The sequence below is a fragment of the Pristis pectinata genome, chromosome 10 (assembly GCF_009764475.1).
Source record: "Pristis pectinata isolate sPriPec2 chromosome 10, sPriPec2.1.pri, whole genome shotgun sequence".
In the NCBI taxonomy this organism is placed as follows: Eukaryota; Metazoa; Chordata; class Chondrichthyes; order Rhinopristiformes; family Pristidae; genus Pristis; species Pristis pectinata.
The window spans coordinates 53,920,800-53,944,036 of record NC_067414.1 but is presented as its reverse complement, the minus strand read 5'-3'; the positions used below and the strand labels follow the sequence as shown (position 1 = coordinate 53,944,036).

At 41.5% G+C, this 23,237-nt stretch overlaps 1 protein-coding gene across 1 annotated transcript in view; it reads right to left on the bottom strand.

The window, feature by feature from the left end:
* The window catches only part of enpp5 (ectonucleotide pyrophosphatase/phosphodiesterase 5), a 31,705-nt gene extending 19,715 nt beyond the window's left edge, over positions 1–11,990 (bottom strand). The window contains exon 1 of the mRNA XM_052024846.1: positions 11,930–11,990. The gene's annotated coding sequence lies outside the window, so the exon portion shown is untranslated. The remainder of the gene's footprint in view (positions 1–11,929) is intronic.
* Between the last annotated feature and the right edge of the window lie 11,247 nt (positions 11,991–23,237).

The following is a 23,237-nucleotide window of genomic DNA, read 5'->3' as shown; positions in this document are numbered from 1 at the left end:
CTCCTCTGCACCCTCTCCAAGGCATCCACATCCTTCCTATAATGTGGTGACCAGAACTGAATACAATATTCCAAGTGTGGTCTAACCAGAGTCTTACAGAGCTGCAACATTACCTTTCAGCTCTTGAACTCATTCCCCCGGCTAATGAAGGCCAGTAAACCATACATCTTCTTAACCGCCCTTTCAACTTGTATGGCAACTTTGAGGGATCTATGTATTTGGACCCAAAGATCTCTCTGTTCCTCCACTCTGCTAAGAATCATACCATTAACCATGTACTCTGCATTCAAGTTTGATCTTCCAAAGTGCATCACTTCACGCTTCTCCGAATTGAACTCCATCTGCCACTTCTCAGCCCAGTTCTGCATCTTGTCTAAATCCCGTTGCAACCTATGACAAACTTCTGCACTATCCACTACACCACCAGTCTTTGTGTCATCTGCAAACTTACCAACGCATCCTTCCACTTCTTCATCCAAGTCATTTATAAAAATCACAAAGAGCAGGGGTCCCAGAACTGATCCCTGCGGAACACCACTTGTCACTGACCTCTAGGTTGAATACTCCCCTTCTACAACCACCATCTGCCTTCTGTGGGCAAGCCAATTTGGAATCCATGAGCTAATCCACACCTCATAACTTTCTGGATGAGCCTACCATGGGGAACCTTGTCAAACGCCTTACTAAAATCCATATATACCACATCCACCACACTGCCTTCATCAATTTGTCTTGTCACTTCCTCAATAAACTCTATTAAGCTCGTGAGGCACAACCTGCCCTTCACAAGGCTATGTTGACTATCCCTAATAAGACCATGCTTCTCCAAATGCTCATAAATCTTGTCCCTAAGAATCCTCTCCAATAGTTTGCCATCACTGACGTAAGACTCACTAGTCTATAATTCCCAGGATTATCCTTTTTACCTTTCTTGAACAATGGAACAACATTTGCCATCCTCCAATCATCCAGTACCACTCCTGTGGCCAGGAAGAACTCAAAGATCATCGTTAACGCTCCAGCAATCTCTTCCCTCACTTCCCATAGTAACCTGGGGTATATTCTATCTGACCCCAGGGACTTATCTAACCTAATGCTTTTTAATAGCTCCAACACTGCTTCTTTCTTAACCTCGACATGCTCCAACACATTTACATGTTCTACGCTAACCTCACATTTGTCTTAAGTCCCTCTCCCTGGTGAACACTGAAGCAAAATATTCATCTAGGACCTCCCCTACTTCCTTCGCCTCCAGACACATTTTTCCCTGAGCGGTCCTACCCTCACCCTAGTCATCCTCTTGTTCCTCACAGACATGTAGAACACCTTAGGGTTTTCCTTAACCCTACTTGCCAAGGCTTTCTTATGTCCCTTTCTAGCTCTCCTAAGTCCCTTCTCAAGGTCCTTCCTGGCTACCTTATTACTCTCAAGAGCCTTGTCTGGTTTTTGCTTCCTAAATCTTAAATAAGCTTCCTTCTTCCTCTTGACTAAACCTTCCACCTCTCTTGTTAACCATGGTTCTTTCACCCTACCGTCCTTTCCTTGTCTCAGTGGGACAAGCCTATCTAGAACCTCATGTAAGTGGTCCTTAAACATCCTCCACATTTCTGTGGTGGATTTACGCTCCCAAGTTCCCAATTTACACTCCCAAATTCCTACCTGATACCATTGTAATTTGCCCTCCCCCATTTAAATACTTTCATATTATTTCTGTTCCTATCCTTGTCCATGGCTATGCTAAAGGTAGGGAGTTGTGGTTACTATTCCCAAAATGCTCGTTCACTGAGAAATCTGTCACCTGACCAAGTTCATTGCTTCGTACCAGATCCATTGTGGCCTTTCCTCTTGTTGGCCTGTCTACGTACTGTGTCAGGAATCCTTCTTGTACACACCTAACAAACTCTGCCCCATCTAAACCTTTTGCACTAAGGAGGTGCCAATGAATATTAGGGAAGTTGAAGTCACCCATGACAACAACCCTGTTATTTTTGCACCTTTCCAAGATCCTTGATGCTTACCTGATTACACCCATCATAATCTAGTATGCCTCTGTTAAATCTCCACTCAATCTTTATTATCTAGCCACTCAGTCAGGCCTGTAACTGAATCCCATCCTTGGAAATATTTTCGTAGAGTACTGCAGCACAGAAACAGGCCCTTCAGCCCATCTAGTCCATGCCAACCTGATCTTCTGCCTAGTCCCTTCTACCTACACCCGGACCATATCCCTCCAAAATCTTTTCTGTATCCTCTCTAGAGCCTTCACATCAACGTGGTATGGTGACACAATTCTCCTGATGTGGCCCTACTGGTTTTCTATAATTGCTTAGATCATAGGCAGCTAACAGGATGCCCAACAATGGTGAAATGAAGCAAATTTAAAAATCAGGCACATTCAATACTGCCTTTGCGTGTACCTGTAGATTTGCCAATGTGACATTTTATCATCTGCCTTTTACTCATGGTTTGGAAATGTTATTACACTAACCTTATTCGTGTTGAATTTCTTTAAATTCTGAAAAGATATTTGACTTTTGCTTGATAATTCAGTGAACAATGATTTACAAAACAAAGACTCAAAGAGCATATAGAAAAAAGATTTAAAGATAAGCAGAGATTAAGTCGTCCCCTGGTATCTCTGACTAGCTGTGATAAAACAACTCATACGATTTAATGATCCCTAGAGTCTGTGATGGTGGGAACATATGCTGCTAGCAGATTCAAGCATGCCACTTTGGTCAGAGGAGGAGAGGTCTGTCAAAACAGACCCTTTGTCCTCCAGGTTGAGGGTTAGGCAGATAGTTAACATGTCTTTCCTGTAAAAAAAATGTTACAGAAACAATGACAAAGAAATCAAATGCTATTGTGTGTGAGGGCCTTTGGGAATCAACACCCCATATGACTACCATTGGTGAAAGCCAGGAGGAACCCACAGATATGAAAACTGAAGTGGTCAACATAAAATCCAATATTGTTCTTATCATTGTATAGACACTGCACAAAACTGGAGATCTAGATCAGGGCATGGCACAGATGAGGCACTACAGCTTGGATGTCAGCGAGAGCAGATGGATGGAATCAGAAGGATTAACAGTAGCATCCAGAGAAGCTCAGCTGTATTCTGAGATGGTGGAAAACTACAGATCATTAGACAAGTACAGGTAAAGACTTTACATTTCACTGGCTACATGGAACAATCCTTGTTTCAAACCTACTCTGGCACCACTCCTCAACTCTTTTTCCATTACATCAAAGACTGCATTGGTGGTCTCTCCTATACTCAGGTAGAACTCATCAATTTTATCAACTTTGCTACTAACTTCCACCCTGCCCTCAAAGTCACTTGGACCATTTCTGACACCTTTCCCTCCTATCTGGATCTCCCTGTCTCCATCGCAAGGAGAAAACAATCCACTGACATTTACTATAAACCCATTGATTCCCACAGCTACCTAGACTACACCTCCTCCCACCCTGTCTCTTGTAAGGACACTGTCCCTTTCTCTCAGTTTCCCCGTCATCGTTGCATCTGTCCTTGAGATGAGATTTTTCATTCCAGGACATCTGAAGTGTTCTCCATTTTCATGAAACATGGCTTCCCCTGTACTGTGGTTGATAGAGCCTTCACCAGGTTATTCTCCATTTCCTGCACTTCTGTTCTTACCCTGCCTCCCCCCACATAGAACAGAAATAAAGTTCCCTTAGTTCTTACCTTTCACCTTATCAGCTTGCACATCTGCTCATCATTCTTTGTTGTTTTTGCCAGCTGCTATGGGATCTCACCACCAGTCACAACTTCTCCTTCCCACCCCTTTCTATTTTCTGCAGGGAACACTCTCTCCATGACTCCATGGTTTGATCATCCCCCCCCACTCACCCCTCCCTTTCCCCTTGCACTTGCGTCGCAAACATAGGAGGTGCAACACTTGTCTTTACACCTCCTCCCTCACCACCATGGACCTAAACAGCCCTTCCAAGTGAAGCAGAGATTCACATGCATCTTCTCCAACCTTGTCTATTGCAGTTGGTACTTGTAACGTGGCTTCTTCTACATCGTCGAGACCAAGCATCGACGAGGCGGCCACTTTGCTGAGCACCTGTGATATGTACTCAGTGGCCACCTTGATCTACCAGTTACATTCCATTTCAATTCCCCTTCCCATTCCCACACCAACTTGTCTGTCCTCGGCCTTCTTCACTGCCAAGGTTAGGCCAAAAGCAAACTGGAAGAACAGTACCTCATATTCCACCTGTATAGTCTAAAATGCAAATGTATGAACATTGAATTTTCCAATTTTAGGGAACCCCCACTCCCTGTATTCCTTTCTCTCTCCTTCTGATCCACCCAGGTTCTCTCAACCCACCCCTCACCTTTTCAAACCACCCCCCACCCCCACCCTGTTACCCAGTTTCTTTCCCCTCCTTCACCCGGTTCCATCTGCTCATCATCTCTCCCTCATCTGGTTGCACATCACCTTCCTTACTTATTACATTCCGTAATCTGCACCCCTTTGTTGTCTCCATTTATCACCTTCCAGCCTCTGACTCAACCTCCACAGATGCTGCTTGACTCACTGACTTCCTCCAGCGGTTTGTTTTTTGCTCTAGATTCCAGCATCTGCAGATTCTTGTGTCTCCAAGGACTTTACACTGCATTAAGTAGTATTTGGAGTGGAATAAGGTTCCCAATGTGATCAATATTCTTTAATTATGAGGAGGTTAACTAAGGAGCTTAATTTAAGGGTAATTCATGGGAGGTCTCTTCAGATCCATGGAATTTAAAGGAGAGCAGCTCAGAACTATGGAATGCTCCTCCTGCGCTATGTGGGAAGATGTCCCTCACAACATTGTGTACAGGAAACATGGCCAGCTGTAGCTACTGGTTAACCACACTCTGGAGCTGGAGCTGCAGGTGGATTCACTGTGGAGCATCAGCAATGCTGAGATGTAGGTGGACAAAATGTTTTGTGAAGTGGTCACACCATAGGTAAAGACCATACAGGCAGGAAGGGAATGGGTGACCACCAGAAGACAGGTAATACAGGAATCGCCTGTAGCCAAGCCCCTCTCCTACAGATATACTACTTTGGATATCATTGGGAAAGATGGTTTCTCAAGCAAAGAGTGTGACAAAGCCTTCATGACAGGAGATTAAAGTGTAAGGGGAACAGACAGCATTTCTGTGGCCACAAATGTGACAACAGGGCAGTATGTTGGCATCAAAGTAGCAGCAGAGAATTTTGAAGTGAAAGATAAAAAGACAGTTGTCAAGGAACAAATCAGTACCAAAGATATTGGTGAAAAAAGGGATGACATTGCACAAGATGAACTTGAGTTAGGAGTTAAATTAAAAAGGAGGATCTCAAAAGTAGTAACATCAGGATTAATTCCAATGTCATGTGCTAATGAGCATAGAACAGGAGAATAGACCAGATGAGTGCATGGCTGGACAGAAGGCGCAGGAGGGAGGGATTTGGTTTCCAGAGACATTGGAACCTGTTCTGTAGAAGGTGGACTTGAACAGACCAGAACAGGTTACATCCAAGTGAGACAGGGACTACTGATCTAGGAGGAGTGCTTGCAATGGTCGTTGGAGAAGATTTAAACTAAAATGGCGGTGGATGTGCAGGGGAGACTGAGGAAGTATAAACTAGGATAGAAGCAAAGGACAGAAAAGGGAAAAGCAAAAGTGGAAAAGGAAAAATCAATGGCAGGAAATGAGCAGGGCCACAGTGCAAAATAATGCTTAGGAGTCTAAGCATGTTAAAAAGTCAGGCCTAAAGGCTGTTTATCTTAATGTGTGAAGCATATGCAAGAAGGCGGAATCATGAATAAAACCATCAGATTGTCATAAAAACGCATCTGTTTAACTAATGTCCTTTGGGGAAGGAAATCTACTATCCTTATTCAGTCTGGGTTATATATAACTCCACAGACATCAATGTGGTTGATTCTTATCTGTCTCTTCAGTGCAGGGACAATTAGGGAAGGCCAGGGAAAGGAAGAAGGTGATTGGAATATGTGAAGATAAGAGTGCAAAGTGGTGAATATGAAGCAAGGCTTCCTCTTCTGATTGTTCCAAGTGAAGGATCCGATTTGAAGGTCTTTAACTAGTTATCAAAGACAAAGATAGGTTGGGGGGAGACCAAGAGAGTGAGGAAACCGTCTGTGTCAACTGAACTTAACAAGAAACCTGAGCCATTTTGTCATGATCTTGGAAGTATTCAAGATGTGGAAGCCAACATTCACCTGAAGGATAATGCTATATTTCTTTCTTCAAAGCACAATTTGAACCTACAGTCTGTTGGAAAAGGTTGGGGAGAACTGAAGAGATGGAAGGAAGCAGCAATCATTGAGTTTCTGAATGGGCTGTTCCAGTCATTCCCAGAATAAAAGCAAATGGCATAATTAGGATCTCTCCAGATCATGAGACAACAACCAACAAATAAGTAGAGGCAGACAGATACCCCTTACTTCTGATTGATGATTTATTTGCCCTTCAAGGAGGAGACTAAATTTTCACAACTCTTGATATGTCACATACTTGCAGATAAGTCAAGTTAGACAAAGGTTCAATGGAGTATTGGATGATTAATATTTACTTTGGACTGTTGCAATGCAATTGACATCTGTTTGGAATAACATCAGGTCCAGGTATTTGCCAGAAGACAATGGACAGTTTGGTTCAGGGTCTGCCATGTATCACCAACTGGATGACATCTAGAAAAATGGAGCAGGAATGTGTATATTGATGATTCCAAGATGCAGAATACTGTAGAGGAAAGGTGTGTGTCTTGCTTATATGATAGGTACTGAGGACTCCACCTAGTTTAGGACAAGGTTAAAGCAATTTTGGACACACCTATTCTAGCCAAATTAACAGACAACTTCACAACTGTAACAGAAATTTCCTGCCAAATTTAAGCACTGTGCAGGGACATTTATTGAGGTTGCTGAATCACAAAACAATGGGGAGGTGGACAAAGAAACATGAAGGTGAGAACTGAAGCAGTTGCTGCTGAATCCATAGGTTCTTTTTCATTAAAATCCTGTGAAACCATTGCTGCTGTCCTGTGAGGTACAGGCTTAAATTGTTGCAGTAGCTTTACCACACCATATGAAGCTGAGTGACCAACTGGTTTTCCATAGTGTGTCTTTCCAAAGCAGAGCAACAACACTTATCTGGAAGCTTTAGCTATTGTTGATGGAGTGATAAAGTACCACCAATACATGCATCACAAATTCCAACAGGGAATTTTTGGTGAATCCAAGACAGGGGATAAAGAAACAAATTTCATATTTATGTAGTCATATCACTAACATTACTGATTTAATCCAGTTGTACTGATTGTGTTGGCCACTTTCATATAGGTACATCATATCACTTTACTTCACCTCTGATCCAAGAAGACACTTACTCTAATCTCAGCTGAACCTCAACTGAACCGGCACAGTGGCACAGCTGGGGCTGCACGGTAGTGCAGTTAGTAGTGCTGCTGCCTCATAGCTCCGGCAACTCAGGTTCGACCCTAACTTGCTGTGCTGTCTATGTGGAGCTTGCATATTCTCCCCATGATCACATGGCTTTCCTCTGGGTGCTCCAGTTTACTCCCATATCCCAAAAACAAGAGGATTGGTAGGTTAAGTGACCACTGTAAATTGCTCCTTGGTGAGTTGTAGAATCTGGGGGAAATTAATAGGAATGTGGGAAGAATAAAATGGGATTAGTATAGGATAAGTGTAAAATGGTTGGCATGGATTCAGTGGGCCAAAGGGCTGTTTCTTGTGTTGTATAACTCTATGACTCTAGATGATGATTAACAATGTCTTCATCTGACTATGTTCATATATGAGTGTGGATACCACAGTCAAAATGATGGTGCACTGTATGAACTACCAGATAGCACACCCCCAAGTGAGACAACAATAATGGGTGAGATTACATCATAGCTGGAATATATGGATGGTCTACGAAAAACAAGTCAACAGCTTGCTTCCATGAAGAGACATTACCTTTCCCTCTTTTGGGTGTACAAACACATCCAGCATAGATGGGAAAGGGAATGTTACAAGAAATAGTTTAAACTACGTAACTAATTAATGGTTCTTTGGAGATTCAGAATTGTTGTCCACCACAAGGAAGAACAGCTAATCTCAAGCAATTGAATGAAGGACCTTGGTGTATCTTCTATTAAGCAAGTTACCATAAGGTTTGTCTGGAGACTGGGAATGTACAAATTGTGGGATGTCACTCTGAAGGAAGATAAGTAATATAGAGGGCATTGTAAAAATCCGTCAGTAGCTCCTTTCAACCCGTGGCTATGTTTGAGCAAACTGTGATCTAGGATAAATGTGATTATTTTTTCATCCATTTATGGTCATGTTCAAAGTAGATGCAGATTTAAAGTGTATGGATGCAATTACTATGGATAGTTCTGTTTAAGCAACACAATTGACAGTGATCTTTGCAATGCAAGGACTTCCAGAGTTACTTGAAATGAACAAGATCCTGAATGGCAATATATTAGTACACTTCACTGTGTCAAAGTCCTTTCCAACAGGGATGTGGATATAACTTCACTGGAAAAACTGCAGTGGTTCAAGGAGATTGGTCACTGCCACCAAGAGCAGTTAGGAGAGAGCATTCAATGCTGACCAAGATAGTTTTGTTCTATCCCATGAAAGAATTGGAAAATAGAATTATCATCCTTTCTAAAAGCATATTGCAGAGAAGCTAGTTCTTTTATGCTCCATTCAGTGGGAAGATTGCTTCCAGTGACCAGCAATAGAGCTACATGTCTTGTTTTCTGATATTGTATGGTTTCCAAAAGCTAGTGTGTTTGATACTAAGCAGAGACGCGAACAATTGTTGTGAAATTGTAAAATAATGAGTCCTTGGAGTCCATCTTGTTTAAGGAAAACAATGTCAGATCAGATGACTCCAGCTCAGGTCAGAACATTCCCAGGAACCATCTAAAAAGAAACCACAGACCAAACCATATTCTGTATGGTAGAACCCGTGAACAGATTAATATACAAACATATGAATTATGTGTAGAAGTTCACCACTTGGCCCTTCAAGCCTGCTTATTTTCATTAAGATCAAAGCTGATCCGCATTCCCTGCTACCCACAGTAACCTTTCAGCCCCTTGCTTATCAAGAATTTATCTCCCTATGCCCTGAAAATATTCAAAGATTCTGCTTCCCCACTTTTGAAGGAAGAGCATTCAAAATCTGCATGGCCCACTGGGAGAAAATATTTTGCCTCATTGTGTCATAAATGGGAGACCTGTTGCTTTTAAACAACAGGTAAACAGTTCATGATTCTCCCTTAAGAGGAAACATCCTCTCTGTATCCACCCTGAAAAGATGTCTCAAGATCTTATATGTTTCAATCAAATCACCTCTAACTCTTCTGAACCCTGGTAAGTATAAGCCTGGCCTGTTCAACCTTTCCTTCGGATAGCCTGTCCTTTCCAGATGTTAGTCTAGTAAACCTTTTCTGAACTGCTACAAACCCTTGCCCAAGTAAGGAGACCAATACTGTACCCAATTCTCCAGATGTAGTCTCAACAATGTTCTATTAACTAAAGCACAACCTCCTCATTTTTTGTATTCAGTTTCCTAGCCATAAATGATAATATTCTGTTAGCTTTCCCAATTATTTGCTGTGCTGCACACTAAGCTTTTTTCAAATTATACAGTTGAGTATCCACTTGCCTCCGCAATCTCTCAACATTTGGATAATATGCTTCTTTTCATTTTCCTGCTGAAATGGACAATTTCACCTTTTCCACATTATATTCCATTTTCTAGATTTTTGCCTGGTTGCTTAACCTTTGTTACTTCTTTATGTTTTCTTCGCAACTTAATTTTCTATCTATCCTTGTGTCGTCAGCAAATTTAGCAACCAAAGCTTCAATGTCTTCATCAAGTCATTGGTATAAATTTCTCACATTTCTCACAACATAGAAGGAGGCCATTCAGCCCACAGGGTCTGTACTGGGTCTCAGAGCAATTTCAACAATCCCATTTCTCCACATTTCTCTGTAACCTATTCTCCCATGCATGTCCATTAACAGCCTGATCCCAATTGTCCCACCAGCCACCCATACCAAGGGTAATTTACAGTGGCCAATTGACCTACCAATCAGCACCTCTTTGGGATGTGAGAGGAAACCAGAGCATGTGAAGGAAGTCAGAGTGGAGACCGTGCAAATTCCACACGGCAGCAGAGGTCAGAATTGAATCTGAGTTGCTGGACCTGTGATACTCCACTTGTTACATCTTGGCAACCAGAAAAAAAAATATACCTGGTTACTCTTTGTTTTCTGCTAGCCAACCAATCATTTATCAACATTGATATATTACTGCTTACTCCATGAGTTTTTATTTTCCACAATTGTGTACATTTAAATTCAGAGCAGCAGTGGATGTCTGATAATGTTCTTTTAACTGAAGCATAACCTCCCAATTTTTGTATTCAATTCCCTGCACGTCCAGGTATCTTCTTGCTCTATGTGTAACATGGGTAACTTGTGAATACATTGAGAAATCTTTACAAAGTCAGCATTTGCATCCTGTACAACCATCCCTACCCAGAAGGTTTGGCTGCCTGTGGAGTGCAGGGAACATATTGCCAAATCAGCTACACATTGGTTTTGCTTTTGTTGGAGGAAGTAGTTAGTAACATAAGGCTACTGCTCACAACCGGAGCAGATAACTAAATGAACATTTGATACCAATTGAGGAACAGATTCTGCAGATTAAAGCTTGAAACCTGGAGGAGGAAGCAGGAGATGAGGAGAAAAATGGCTTAGTTCCAGTTCAGTAATTCTTGGTTTGACTCCATCCTAATTATGTACATATGCAACAACTGTGTCTTTAGGAAAGGTTGTTGTGTAATAAATTTTCTGATACTCTCTTAACTGTCTTCTACTTTCTGTTCCTGGGCATTGCCAGCAAGGACAGCACTTATTGCTCTTGAGGAGATACTGGCGGGTGAGCCATCCTCAAACTGAGTCAATTGGTTGGACATTTCAAAGAGTATTTAAGAGTTAACCACTTGATCTGAGTTTGAAGTAACATGTAGGCCAGACCAGGTCTGTACGGCAGATTTCCTTCCCTGAAGGATATACAGTAAGTGAATCACGATTTTACAGCAACCCCGTAGTTTTTGTGGTCATCATTACTAAAACTAGTTGTTGTTGTTACAAATTCCAGATAATTAAATTAATTTAATACTTGCCAGTATATTGATGCATCTCATTCTGTAAAGTGCCTGCACAGAACAATTCATCCCATTGGAATCAAATAGGAATTCTAATGCCAACATATGGGGCAACCTATTGCATTAAACAGGACTAACTTTGTGTAAAACTAAGGCTGCTAAGACATTGAAGTTCCATGACGTCCAGAAAAGACCTGCAGAATGAACAGATTCCTTCATTGTTGCTTCATTTTCCTGCAAAGTCTCCTCTCCTTCATTCAGTGGCCAGTATATGAGGATTTTACAAATGGAGTTCCCATTCTGCTAAAAGTAATCCAGGAAATTTGCCACTTTGCCTAACAACTTCAACCACTCCACTGAAGTTGCAGAGAAAATATTTACAATTTTATTAACATTGTGGGCAAAAAGCAAATAATTCCCTGTGGATTAACCTGTCAGTTTAGCAGGATCAAGGTTTAAAAACTTATGGCCATAATTTGCTATTGGAACAATATCAAGACAATATTTCTAGCAATGACAGTTGTTTACTCATAAATGCTAAAGCAACTTTACTGAGGATAGATGCTTGGTTAAAAATAGTAATCTAAAATTTGCTGTTCAGGATGTACTGCTCCACTATAGATTTACATGAAAAAGGCATGCTGCTAACTGGCTCATGATTGAAATGCAAGGTTGAAGATAGAATGAACTGAACTCACCACAATTCAGTTGCTCATCTTGTTCATTTCAATCTAAGTACCTTTTAAGTGATGAGATTAGTGTTAATTGCTGCCATGAAACCTTCAAGCAGCAACAGTAAGGGTGTATATTGTTTCAGTTCCTCCATGATATGCAAGTCCAGGGCACAAGTTTGGAATGTGGCTCATGGACAGCATATACAGTTTGGTGAATTTGCACTGCTCCATTTATTCAGTAAATAGGCACACATTCTGTATCCCAGTAGAACTCAGTCACAGGCAGAAAGCAGGAAGCTTAATGGTCAGATCTTCAGTCAAATATTTTGTTGGATATTGATGCTGCAGCTCAGCTCTCAGACTGGCAAAGCTGGAGCATATGTAATTAGTGCTGGACTTTGCAATTTTTCTCCTCAATCACATTTTCAGCTGACTGTAAAAAAAGTGTATTCTACTGAAAGGGAAGAACAAACTAGACAGCCTTAAGACTCCATGGATAAATAGAGACGTCAAGCAACAACTATGGGTAAGGAAAGAAGTGTACCTTAAATGCTTAGAGAGCAGAGAAGTACATTATCATAGAGTCAAACAGCCTGGAAACAGGCCATTAGGTCCACCATATCCACACTGACCAGCAGTAATCACATTGTCCTGCACTTGGCCTATAGCTTTCTATGCCCAGGTGATTCAAGTGCTCATCCAGACACTTCTTAAGTGCTGTCACCATACACTTTTAGGGGGTCACTATTGACCAGAAACTCAACTGTACCAGCCAAATAAAAACTGTAGCTGCAAGAGCAGGTCAAATGTTGTGAATCTGTGGCTAGTGACTCATCTCCTGATACTCCAACACCTTTCCATCATCTACAAGGCACAAGTCCAGAGTGTGAAGGAATACATTCCACTTGCCAGGATGAGGATATATCCAACAATAGACAAGACCACACAGGATAAAGCAGGCTGCTTGACTGGCACCTTATCCACTACCCCAAACACTTATTCCCTTCACTACCAGTGCACAGTGGCTGCAATGTGTACCAACTACAAAATGCACTTCAGTTACTTGCACAGGCCACTCTGACAGTACCTCCAAAACCTGCAACCTCTACCAACAAGAAACACAAAGGGAAGTGCATGAGAACACCACCAACCATAGTTCCCCTTCAAGTCACACACCAAACTGATTCGGAAATATATTGGTTCTTCATTGTTGCTGGGTCCAAATGCTGAAACTCCCTTTCCAAATGCATTGTGGAGATACCTTCACCAGAAGGACTGTAGTGGTTCAAGAATGTGGTTTACTACTATCTCCTCTTGGGAACTGGGGATGGACAATGACTGCTGGCCTATCCTGCGACACACATACCTGAAAAATTAATAAATAAAATTATGAAGAATATGAAAGAATTAAAAAGAAAACAATTGAGAAGGCAAAGTTGAACTATGAAACTAAATTACTTAAGAACACAAAGCAAAATAGTAAGATATTTTACAGATGCATAATAAAAAAAACAAAGGCTATGCTGGGGCTAGGACCATCAAAGGATTACTAGAACATCAGTAGAGGGAAGTAAAAACATTAAAGAATTATGTTGTTTCTTTATTTACCAGGGAGATACAGCAGGTGGACATGACATGTATAATGAGATGAGAATGTAATAAATAAAATAGAAAAAAAGGATATATTTAACATAATAATCAAACTCAGTGACAATGAAACCTAAGTCTGGATGGATTGCATTCATATATTTTAAAATAATTTCTGGGAGAGTTGCAGAGGCATTACTACACATATGTAATAACTCATTAAAAATGGTTATTGGGTGAGAGGATGAACAAAAAGAAGGACCTGGGGTAAAGGGGGGGTAGAGAATACGTCCAAGGAATTATAGATAAATCAGCTTAACAACCTTTGTTGGAAAAATAATGGAATCCCCACTAAAGGAGACAATAGGATAAAGAACATAGAACATAGAACACTACAGCACAGTACAGGCCCTTCGGCCCACAATGTTGTGCTGACATTTTATCCTACTCTAAGATCTATCTAACCCTTCCCTCCCACATAGCCCTCCATTTATCTGTCATTCATGTGTCTATTTAAGAGTCTCTTAAATGCCCCTACTGTACCTGCCTCCATCACCTCTGCGGGCAGCGCATTCCACGCACCCACCACTCTCTGTGTAAAAAACTTACCTCTGACATCACCCCAAACCTTCCTCCAATCACCTTAAAATTATCCCCCCTCGTGTTAGCTATTTTCACCCTGGGAAAAAGTCTCTGACTGTCCACTCCATCTATGCCTCTTATCATTTTGTACACCTCTATCTAATCACCTCTCATCCTCCTTCTCTCCAAAGAGAAAAGCCCTAGCTCACTCAACCTACCCTCATAAGACATGCTCTCCAATCCAGGCAGCATCCTGGTAAATCTCCTCTGTGCCCTCTCTAAAGCTTCCACATCCTTCCTATAATGAGGTGACCAGAACTGAACACAATGCTCCAAGTGTGGTCTAACCAGAGTTCTACAGAGCTGCAACATTATCTTGCGGCTCTTGAACTCAATACCCGACTAATGAAGGCCAACACACCATATGTCTTCCTAATAACCCTATTGACCTGCGCGGCAACCTTGAGGGATCTGTGGACGTGGACCCCAAGATCCCTTTGTTCGTCCACACTGCAAAGAGTCCTGCCATTAACTTTGTATTCTGCCTTCAAATTCGATCTCCCAAAGTGTATCACTTCACACTTTTCCGGGTTGAACTCCATCTGCCACTTCTCAGCCCAGGTCTGCATCCTATCAATGTCCTGTTGTAACCTACAGCAACCTTCTACACTACCCACAACACCACCAACCTTCGTGTCATCTGCAAACGTAGTAACCCACCTTCCACATCCTCATCCAAGTCATTTATAAAAATCATAAAGAGCAGGAGTCCCAGAACAGACCCCTGTGGAACACCACTGGTCACCAACCTCCAGGCAGAATACGTTCCATCTGCAACCACCCTCTGTCTTCTATGGGCAAGCCAGTTCTGAATCCACACAGACAAGTTTCCCTGGATCCCATGCCTCCTGACTTTCTGAATGAGCCTTCCATGTGGAACCTTATCAAACACATTACTAAAATTCATCTACACCACATCCACTGCTCTACCTTCACCAATGTGTTCTGTCGCATCCTCAAAGAATTCAATCAGGCTCGTGAAGCATGACCTGCCCCTCATAAAGCCATGCTGACTGTCCCTAATCAGCCTATGCTTCTCCAAATGCTCATAAATCCTGTCTCTAAGAATCTTCTCCAGTAATTTGCCCACCACTGAAGTAAGACTCACTGGTCTGTAATTCCCAGGGTTTTCCCTACTCCTTTTCTTGAACAAAGGAACAACATTTGCCACCCTCTAATCATCTGGCACTACTCCTGTGGCCAGTGAGGACGCAAAGATCATTGCCAAAGGTGCAGCAATCTCTTCCCTTGCTTCCTGTAATAACCTTGGATATATCCTGTCCAGCCCTGTTGACTTATCTATCATAATGTTTTTCAAAAGTTCCAGCACATCCTCTTTTGTCATGTCAATATGCTCTGGTGTTTCAGCCTGTTGTACGCCATCCTCACAAACATCAAGGTCTCTCTCACTGGTGAATACTGAAGCAAAGTATTCATTAAGGACCTCCCCTACCTCTTTTGACTCCAGGCACATGTTTCCTCTTTTATCCCTGATTGGTCCTACCCTCACTCTAGTCATCCTCCTATTCTTCACATACGTGTAGAATGCCTTGGGGTTTTCTTTAATCTTACTTGCCAAGGCCTGCTCATGCCCTCTTCTAGCTCTCCTGAGTCCATTCTTAAGCTCTCTCCTGGCTACCTTGTAACTCTCTAGACCCCTGTCTAATCCTTGCTTTCTAAAGCTTCTCTCTTCCTCTTGGTAAGATATTCAATGTCTCTTCTCAACCACGGTTCCTTCACTCCACCATCCTTACCCTGCCTCAATGGGACAAACCTATCTAGAACCCATGCAAGTACTCCCTAAGCAACGTCCACATTTCCACTGTGCACTTCCCCAGGAACATCTGTTCCCAATTTACGCTCCCAAGTTCCTGCCTAATAGCATCATAATTCCCCCTCCCCCAATTAAATACTTTCCCATAACGTTTGTTCCTATCCCTCTCCAGGGCTATAGTAAAGGTCAAGGAGTTATGGTCACTGTCTCTAAAATTGTCTCCCACCGAGAGATCTGAAACCTGATCAGCCTCATTGCCCTAGTACCATATTCCAGTATGGCCTCTCCTCTAATCAGCCTGTCCACATACTGTGCCAGGAATCCTTCCGGGACACACCTAACAAACTCTGCCCCATTTATCCCCTTTACGCTAAGGAGTGAGACAAAAAGTATAATAATGAATATTCAGCATGGATTTCAATAGGAAAACCTTAAAGGTAACACAGAAAAAATTGCAATGCAGTAGCTGAAATTTATCTAAAATTTCCAAAAGTCTTTTGATAAAGAACCCCATAATATACTAATTAATAAGGTAAGAGAACATGAAATTAGGGGACTAACTCATGACTGCAGTTCAAAATTTACATGAACAATTTTAAAAAACAATCAATAACAGTTTCAAAATTTGCAAATTATACTAAATTTGGGGAAATTGTTCAACTGAAGTGTAAGCAAATAACAGGAGAACATTTATAAAATTGCAGAATGGACAAATAATTGCCAAGTAAAGCTCAATAGAATTAAAAATGAGGTAGTGTATGGTGGTAGAATGAACAGGAATGCCACATCACTTGGAAATGTGCGAACGAAGGGATCACAGAGTACAAATACACCATTCACTAAATGTTGCACCACAGGTTAGCAAGGTCCATATGAAAGGCAAACCAAGAACTTGTTTTTTTCCCTAAAAGTATAGGATTAAACAGTAGGGAGGTTATGTTTTGAACTTAGGGTAAACCACACTTAAAATTACAATGTGCAGTTTGGTTGCCATATTATAAAGAATGTATCATGGTACTAGAGAAATTGCAGAGAAGATTCGCAAGGATGAAACCAGATGTGCAAGGTTAAATAAATATATCAGGAAAAGGTGAACAGATCACAGCTTGTTTCTTTTGAGAAAGGAAGGCTGAGGATGACTTAATGGAGGTTTTTTAAATTATGAAAGATGTTGATTGCATCGATACAAAGGGAATGTTTTCACTTGTAGCAAAAAGCATAACTAGAGATCATCAATATAAGATGGTCACCAAGAAATCCAATAGGGAATTCAAAATAAACTTCTTTACCCAAATAATGACAAGACTTTGTCATTTGCTATGACAGGGTGTGGTTTTGGGGAATAGTATAAATGCTTTTAAGAGGAGGTTGGACCAACATTTGAGGGAGAAGGGAATAGGGTCATGCTGATAGATTTATATGAAGAAAGACAGGAGGAGGCTTGAGTGGAGTATAAATGCTGGATTTGACTGGTTGGGCACAATATCTTTTTACTGTGCCATTCTTTGTAAAGTATTTCATTGATTTAAGCCTAGTTCCTGGATTGTGGGCAATATTTTCACCATATGGGATTTGGGGTCAGCCATGATCTTTTTATACTCTCCAAATACAGTGGAATGCCTTCTCACTCTGCAGCAAGTGAAACTTTTTCAAAGGGGCAGCCATCGGAGCATTGTGGATTTTGGAACATTGGTTACTATTCAGATGGCTGCAAGTTGGGGAAGAAGGTGTCAACCTGATTGTTGGTTTACCTGCTAAATGTAAAAACACTGCAAGTGTCATTGTTCTTCCTGCTGTCCTTCAATTTTTGCACTGAGGGTCACAGCACTGAAAATTGATTATTGCACGTGTGGGGTCTCATTCTGTCGAAAAGCACCGTCACAGATGTTCACAAACTCCTTCCACTTCAAATAAGGTTAATTTGTACAATTTAAGTTAATTCTATTAAAATTATACTTTTTTATACCATCAATTCAATTAAATAATTGGAAACATTTCAAAGAAATAAGCAAACTGGACCGATCGCTCTGAATGCTGATGAAAAAGTGATTGAAGCAATTTGTATTTAAGGAGTAATTCAACTAACGTCCATAAGAGGTCACTAATTATAAATAAAAGACTGAACACAGATGTTTAATGACAATTGAACACAGTCCTCTATTTTCTGAAGAACTTTCCCATCCTTTCCCAAAGAAACCAGAGGTGTTTACATTTTAATTTAAATTTTAAATATCCAATTGCATCACCAGCTTCTAACATCATCATTCTTCAAGTTGGATGCCTGCCCATAGGTCCATTCAATTATGGTAATATAGGACATATTTACAGCCCTTTATACCTTTTTTATTGGGATTTTGTAATTTCTGTGATTTGCCCTCACTCTTATCGGTGAGTTCTACCTTTCCATACCACTGTGAGAATCTTCATTAATGGTTGGGTAAACTTTTGTGTTCAGGATAACAAAGAGATTTCCTGTAGATTATCTGAACTACGGCAATGAGAGATTTATCAATGAGCAACATAATGGAGCTCACTAAATGCTGCTGGAAAAAAGAACATGTAAGTAATTCAAAATAAATGTTATATATTAGGTACATACACAGACACACACACAAACTTACACTATTTATACTCAAAAGTAAAACAATATTGTTTGGAAATTGGATTGGATATACTAAATCATTGTTGTATTTAGTTATATATGCTGATTTAGGCTCCTCTCAAAGAATTGTGGAATTGGCCAAATTGATGTCTAGAATGGCATTAGGTGGTTTACATCCATAAAGATTCATTAAAATGGGACCTATGTGGCTGGCAATGGGATTAGGCTCAATTAAACATAACTTCAAATACTGTGCTGTGCACCAAACTGTGAAAGTTGTTAGACCTTAATGGCAACCACACACCAGCAACACATGCGATAGCTGCCACGAAGCTGAGGGAGTTTGCAGAGGAACAGAGCTCCCAGATTCAATCAAAAGGATACAGAAGTCCTGAACAATGGGATACATGCTGGAGGGAGGTCCTATGTAGCAAGGGACCCTTCAGGTCCACTATAAGAAGAATCTGCAGGAGGTGGAGCCAATTGTCTTCTTCAGATATAAGAACTCCTATTGAAATGAAGACTCCCATCTGCTTGTAAAGTACTGCAAGGAACTCCCACACTGATACCAGTCAACTGAATCTCATCTTGAAGAAACCAATAACATTTTGGTCCAGGTACTTCAGTAGTTCAGCCAATGTAATTGGGGAACGGAGTGATCTGAGCAGCCATGGAAGCAGAGACTAGCCCTTGTGCCACAGGATCCATCCCTCAGGGATGTGCTGTTTGCTGAAAAAAACTGCAGAGCCACCCCTCCCCCCCCTTCCCCAGGATGAAGAAGTCATGTCTTCTCCCTGGAAATATTGCATTCACCCTGAGGAAATTCTTTTGATGATCCACAACTACCTGCATATTGAGGGAGTGGAAATTTTTTCCTGTCAGTAAAAATGTCTGGGTTCTTCATAGTGCGCCAACAGCCTTGGGAAGCCAGGAATGCTGACAAATCCCAGTCCCCAAGATGCCACTTTCTTTTCACTGAAATCAAAGCTGATAAAATCATTCCATCATAATCTTTGATGCTGAAGTGAGCAACAAATTGGGAAGAACGGCTATAATGGCTTGGAGTTATCCTATGAAGAAGTCTGGGGTCGGCATGACCTTCATGAGAGAGAGCAGTCCAAGCATGAAATCATGCAACATATTTCAGTGATGATTACTTTGGAAGTAATGAGCCTGCAAATATATCGTTCACGAGAGAAGTCTAGATAGAATGTGATTCCTCTGAATTCTGTGGGAATAGTCTCTTTGCTGAGGGACATATCTTTGCTTGCTGTCCAATGTCACTTGTCCCAACGTCACTGTGCTCTCACCACAGACATAATGAAGTCTCCAATAATAGATTGGTGCCAATGTTGTCACTATTGAGGCATCAATTGCTTGAGGATCCCAGAGACTAAATGCAGGAGAAAATATTCACTGTTTACAGTAGCACACACAGTAAATTTTGGAAGGTGTTTGAGTGACCTGCAGTCATTTCTGAGGGCACCCAGTCTGTAGAGAATCACCCTCAAAAAACAGCAAATTAGCAGGATATGTCCGTAGTTCTACTGAGAATGTTCCACGATGTTGAAGTTTTAAGGTTTGCTTCAATTTACACCCATACGGGCAGAAATGTGCATTGTTGTTCTGTGGCATTGTTTGGTGCAGATCTAACACTGAGAATAGGTCAGGCATGCTAGCATGGTTCACAACAGGAAATGCCTGGTCCAATATTACCCAAAATTGATTGCTAGCATGGTTTGCTATGTGTGTGTAATTGAGGCTGGATTGCGTAACACTGATTTCAGGCCAACTTTTAGACATAAAATTGCAAATTAAGTTTTTCTTTGCAATGTCTATCTTTTTGTATTTCTTCTTGGTTATCCTTGCGTGAACTTCCTGCTCAATTTTCAGTTGCCTTGTAATCAAATCCAGCAAAGGACAAATTGTTTGCCTGATACAAACACTTCCCTGAACTCTTTGAGCATGACCAATTAAAATTGGGACGAAAGATTCAAGCAGCAGCAATTCCTTGACAGAAAAACTAATAAAATAATTATTTTCCTTGATATTCAATAACCCAGACTTATTTGAAGGTAGTGAAAAAAATTGAAGGATTGAAGATAACTGGCTTTCAAATGCATAACTGAATAAATAATACCCTTTGAAAGTTGATTGCCTCCTCACTCAAGCTTTACAGACAGTGAGCAAAACCTGCAACCTGGTTAATCCTTGGCTTAACGGTTTTGACAAGTGCATGTGCTTGCTAATACCACATGGGAGTTATGGGTGTCCCAGGTGCATGCCTGAAATTGAAGCTAGACAAATTGCATTTGCAAATCAGAGGTCTGACGTCTGTCTCAGCCCCCTTTGTTAATTGGACAGCAAACAATGACACCAATTGGCATACATGCTTCTTCATTCTTCTAACATCTATTCCCTGAAAGGTAAAATAATTATTGTTTTTAACCACCTCGTCCCCACCCCACTCCAGCTTGCCAACTGCCTACCCCACACCACACTTGGTCCCTCCACTGCAACTGATGATCTGTCTTTGGTGCACAATTAGTGCCCAGAGCCCACAGCACTGCTGTACTGAGGCTGCTGGTACTAGCCTCATTTGGCATGCACATTGAACTGGGAATGTGTCTGATTCTGCACTGATTCAATTCCTTGGCCCCTAAAATGTTAGGCAAAGTTATTTGATAAAAGATGAATGTATGGATGAATGATATATTTTGCACATATATATTCTATTTAGCTGCTCCAAACAAAGTATGTACAATTGCATATCATAGTTCTTCAATGTAGTGTTCACATTCTCTTTAACCAATCTTTCACTTATATTAGGCTGGACTGTGCTCAGTCTGACCCACTACCTGTGCTCAGCCACCATACTAATCGCACAGCACACTAACCTGCTGCAGCACCCATGGGACAAGCTGTGCTGGAGGCCTCCATTCTGTAATCCTTCTCCAAAGCAAAGTAGGCCACAAGTGATGATTCGGCCTCAGGCAATGGAATCTGTGGCCCTACACCCAATATAACACTGACAGCTTTTAATAAGATCAACAATTCTGCTGACTCCAAGAGTCCATGACCGAGGGCCCCTATGTTGTGAGTGACCAAACCTGATTAACCTAACTTGCTGGATTTAAAGTCAGTCTGCATCTCTTAAAAAGGAGGCGTATTATGCCTCCAGGAGGTTTGGTTAAGAACCTTGCTTGCAACAAGGAATGGGAATGACACAATAAACATTGAGCACCCTGATCTTTTGAAGTAGCACTGTTTTTTTTTAACCAATGAGGTCGAGAGATGGCCGCTTTCTTGTGGAGACCAGGAAGTCCTCCAGATATGTGCTGAAACAGCAGTGGAAGGAGACAGCTGAGAAAGTTAATACAAAAATTGCAGTCCCGAGGTCCAGGATGTATACAGGGAAGTCCAATAATTTCACACACAAGCTCAAGGTCAATTAATATATACAAATGCTATGTCCCACCATCTGCACCACTAGACTCAGACAATACTCAATCAACAGCACCTGCCAACAATCTCTATCAATCAAGACTCATACAACATTCAGCTACTCCACCCAGTCTCACACACTTCCAATCCTCACATCCTTACCTTACTGCTTTCGCACACGTCCACCTATTCAACAGTGGCATAGACCTCATCCAAACACATTGCACCTGTTGAATAACACACTTCCCTGTTTCTTTCGGGACAAGGCAGCAGGATCAGTAACCTGCTAAAGGATGGATATAGCTGTATCGTTTTAACACCATGGTGGAGAGAATGTCGGAAATCCGTGACCATGAGTGCTGCCCAAATCTGTGAGGACATAAGAGACTGCAGATGCTGCAATCAGGAGCAACTAACAATTGACCATTCCTTCCCCCCTCCCCCCACAGATGCTGCTCAACCCACTGAGTTCCTCCAGCAGAGTGTTTGTTGCTGAAGTCATTGAATTTGATTGTGCTCACGTGCAATTCCTCTCGTATCCTATTTTCCCCATATTGCACAATTTCTTTTGATTCAGAAGCTGCAGATGGTGTAAGCATACATGTTTCACTTCCACCCCCACCCCCTCACCACATCTCTACCACTGTGCTTTTCTCCCTTCAGCAACCAAGAACTGCAAAGCTGGGCAAGCTGTGAATGAACAGCTAGGGAACAAAATGCAGGCATTTTATTGCTGAATTTGACTGTCACAACCTCCTGCTCAGATAACCTTTACAACGTTAGTGTGAGTTGGAGACTGATACATAAGTGGGGGGTGGGTAGGTCACCAGGCACAAGAGGCCTGAAAGCAGTGCTGGGACCAAGGAGAATCTTGGTGTAGTGGTGAGGTTTGCTGCAAAGGGCATAAATGAGGACTTGATGGGGCAGCCTACATGAGAAAGACAAAACACAGACACATTGAAATATCTGTCGCATAGATAGGCCTGCCATAAAAAATGTATCCAATATTATTGGGGAAGGGGGAGTTCAGCTCCCACTTTTGCTTAGGACTTTGCACAAAGCCATCTTTTGAGCAGGTTATTGGTGACCAGCTCCATTTCAATACTTCTGGATCATGTAACATCTGATGGCCAATGTCTCAGCTTCCATTGCAGCACAAATGAAAGCCATCTAATGTCTGAGTTCTGCAGTGGAGACAGCTGTGGAAATTAATACAAAGAATGCAGCCCTCAAGGTCAAGGATGTATGTTGTAAAGTCCAATAATCTGGCAAATGTGGTCAAA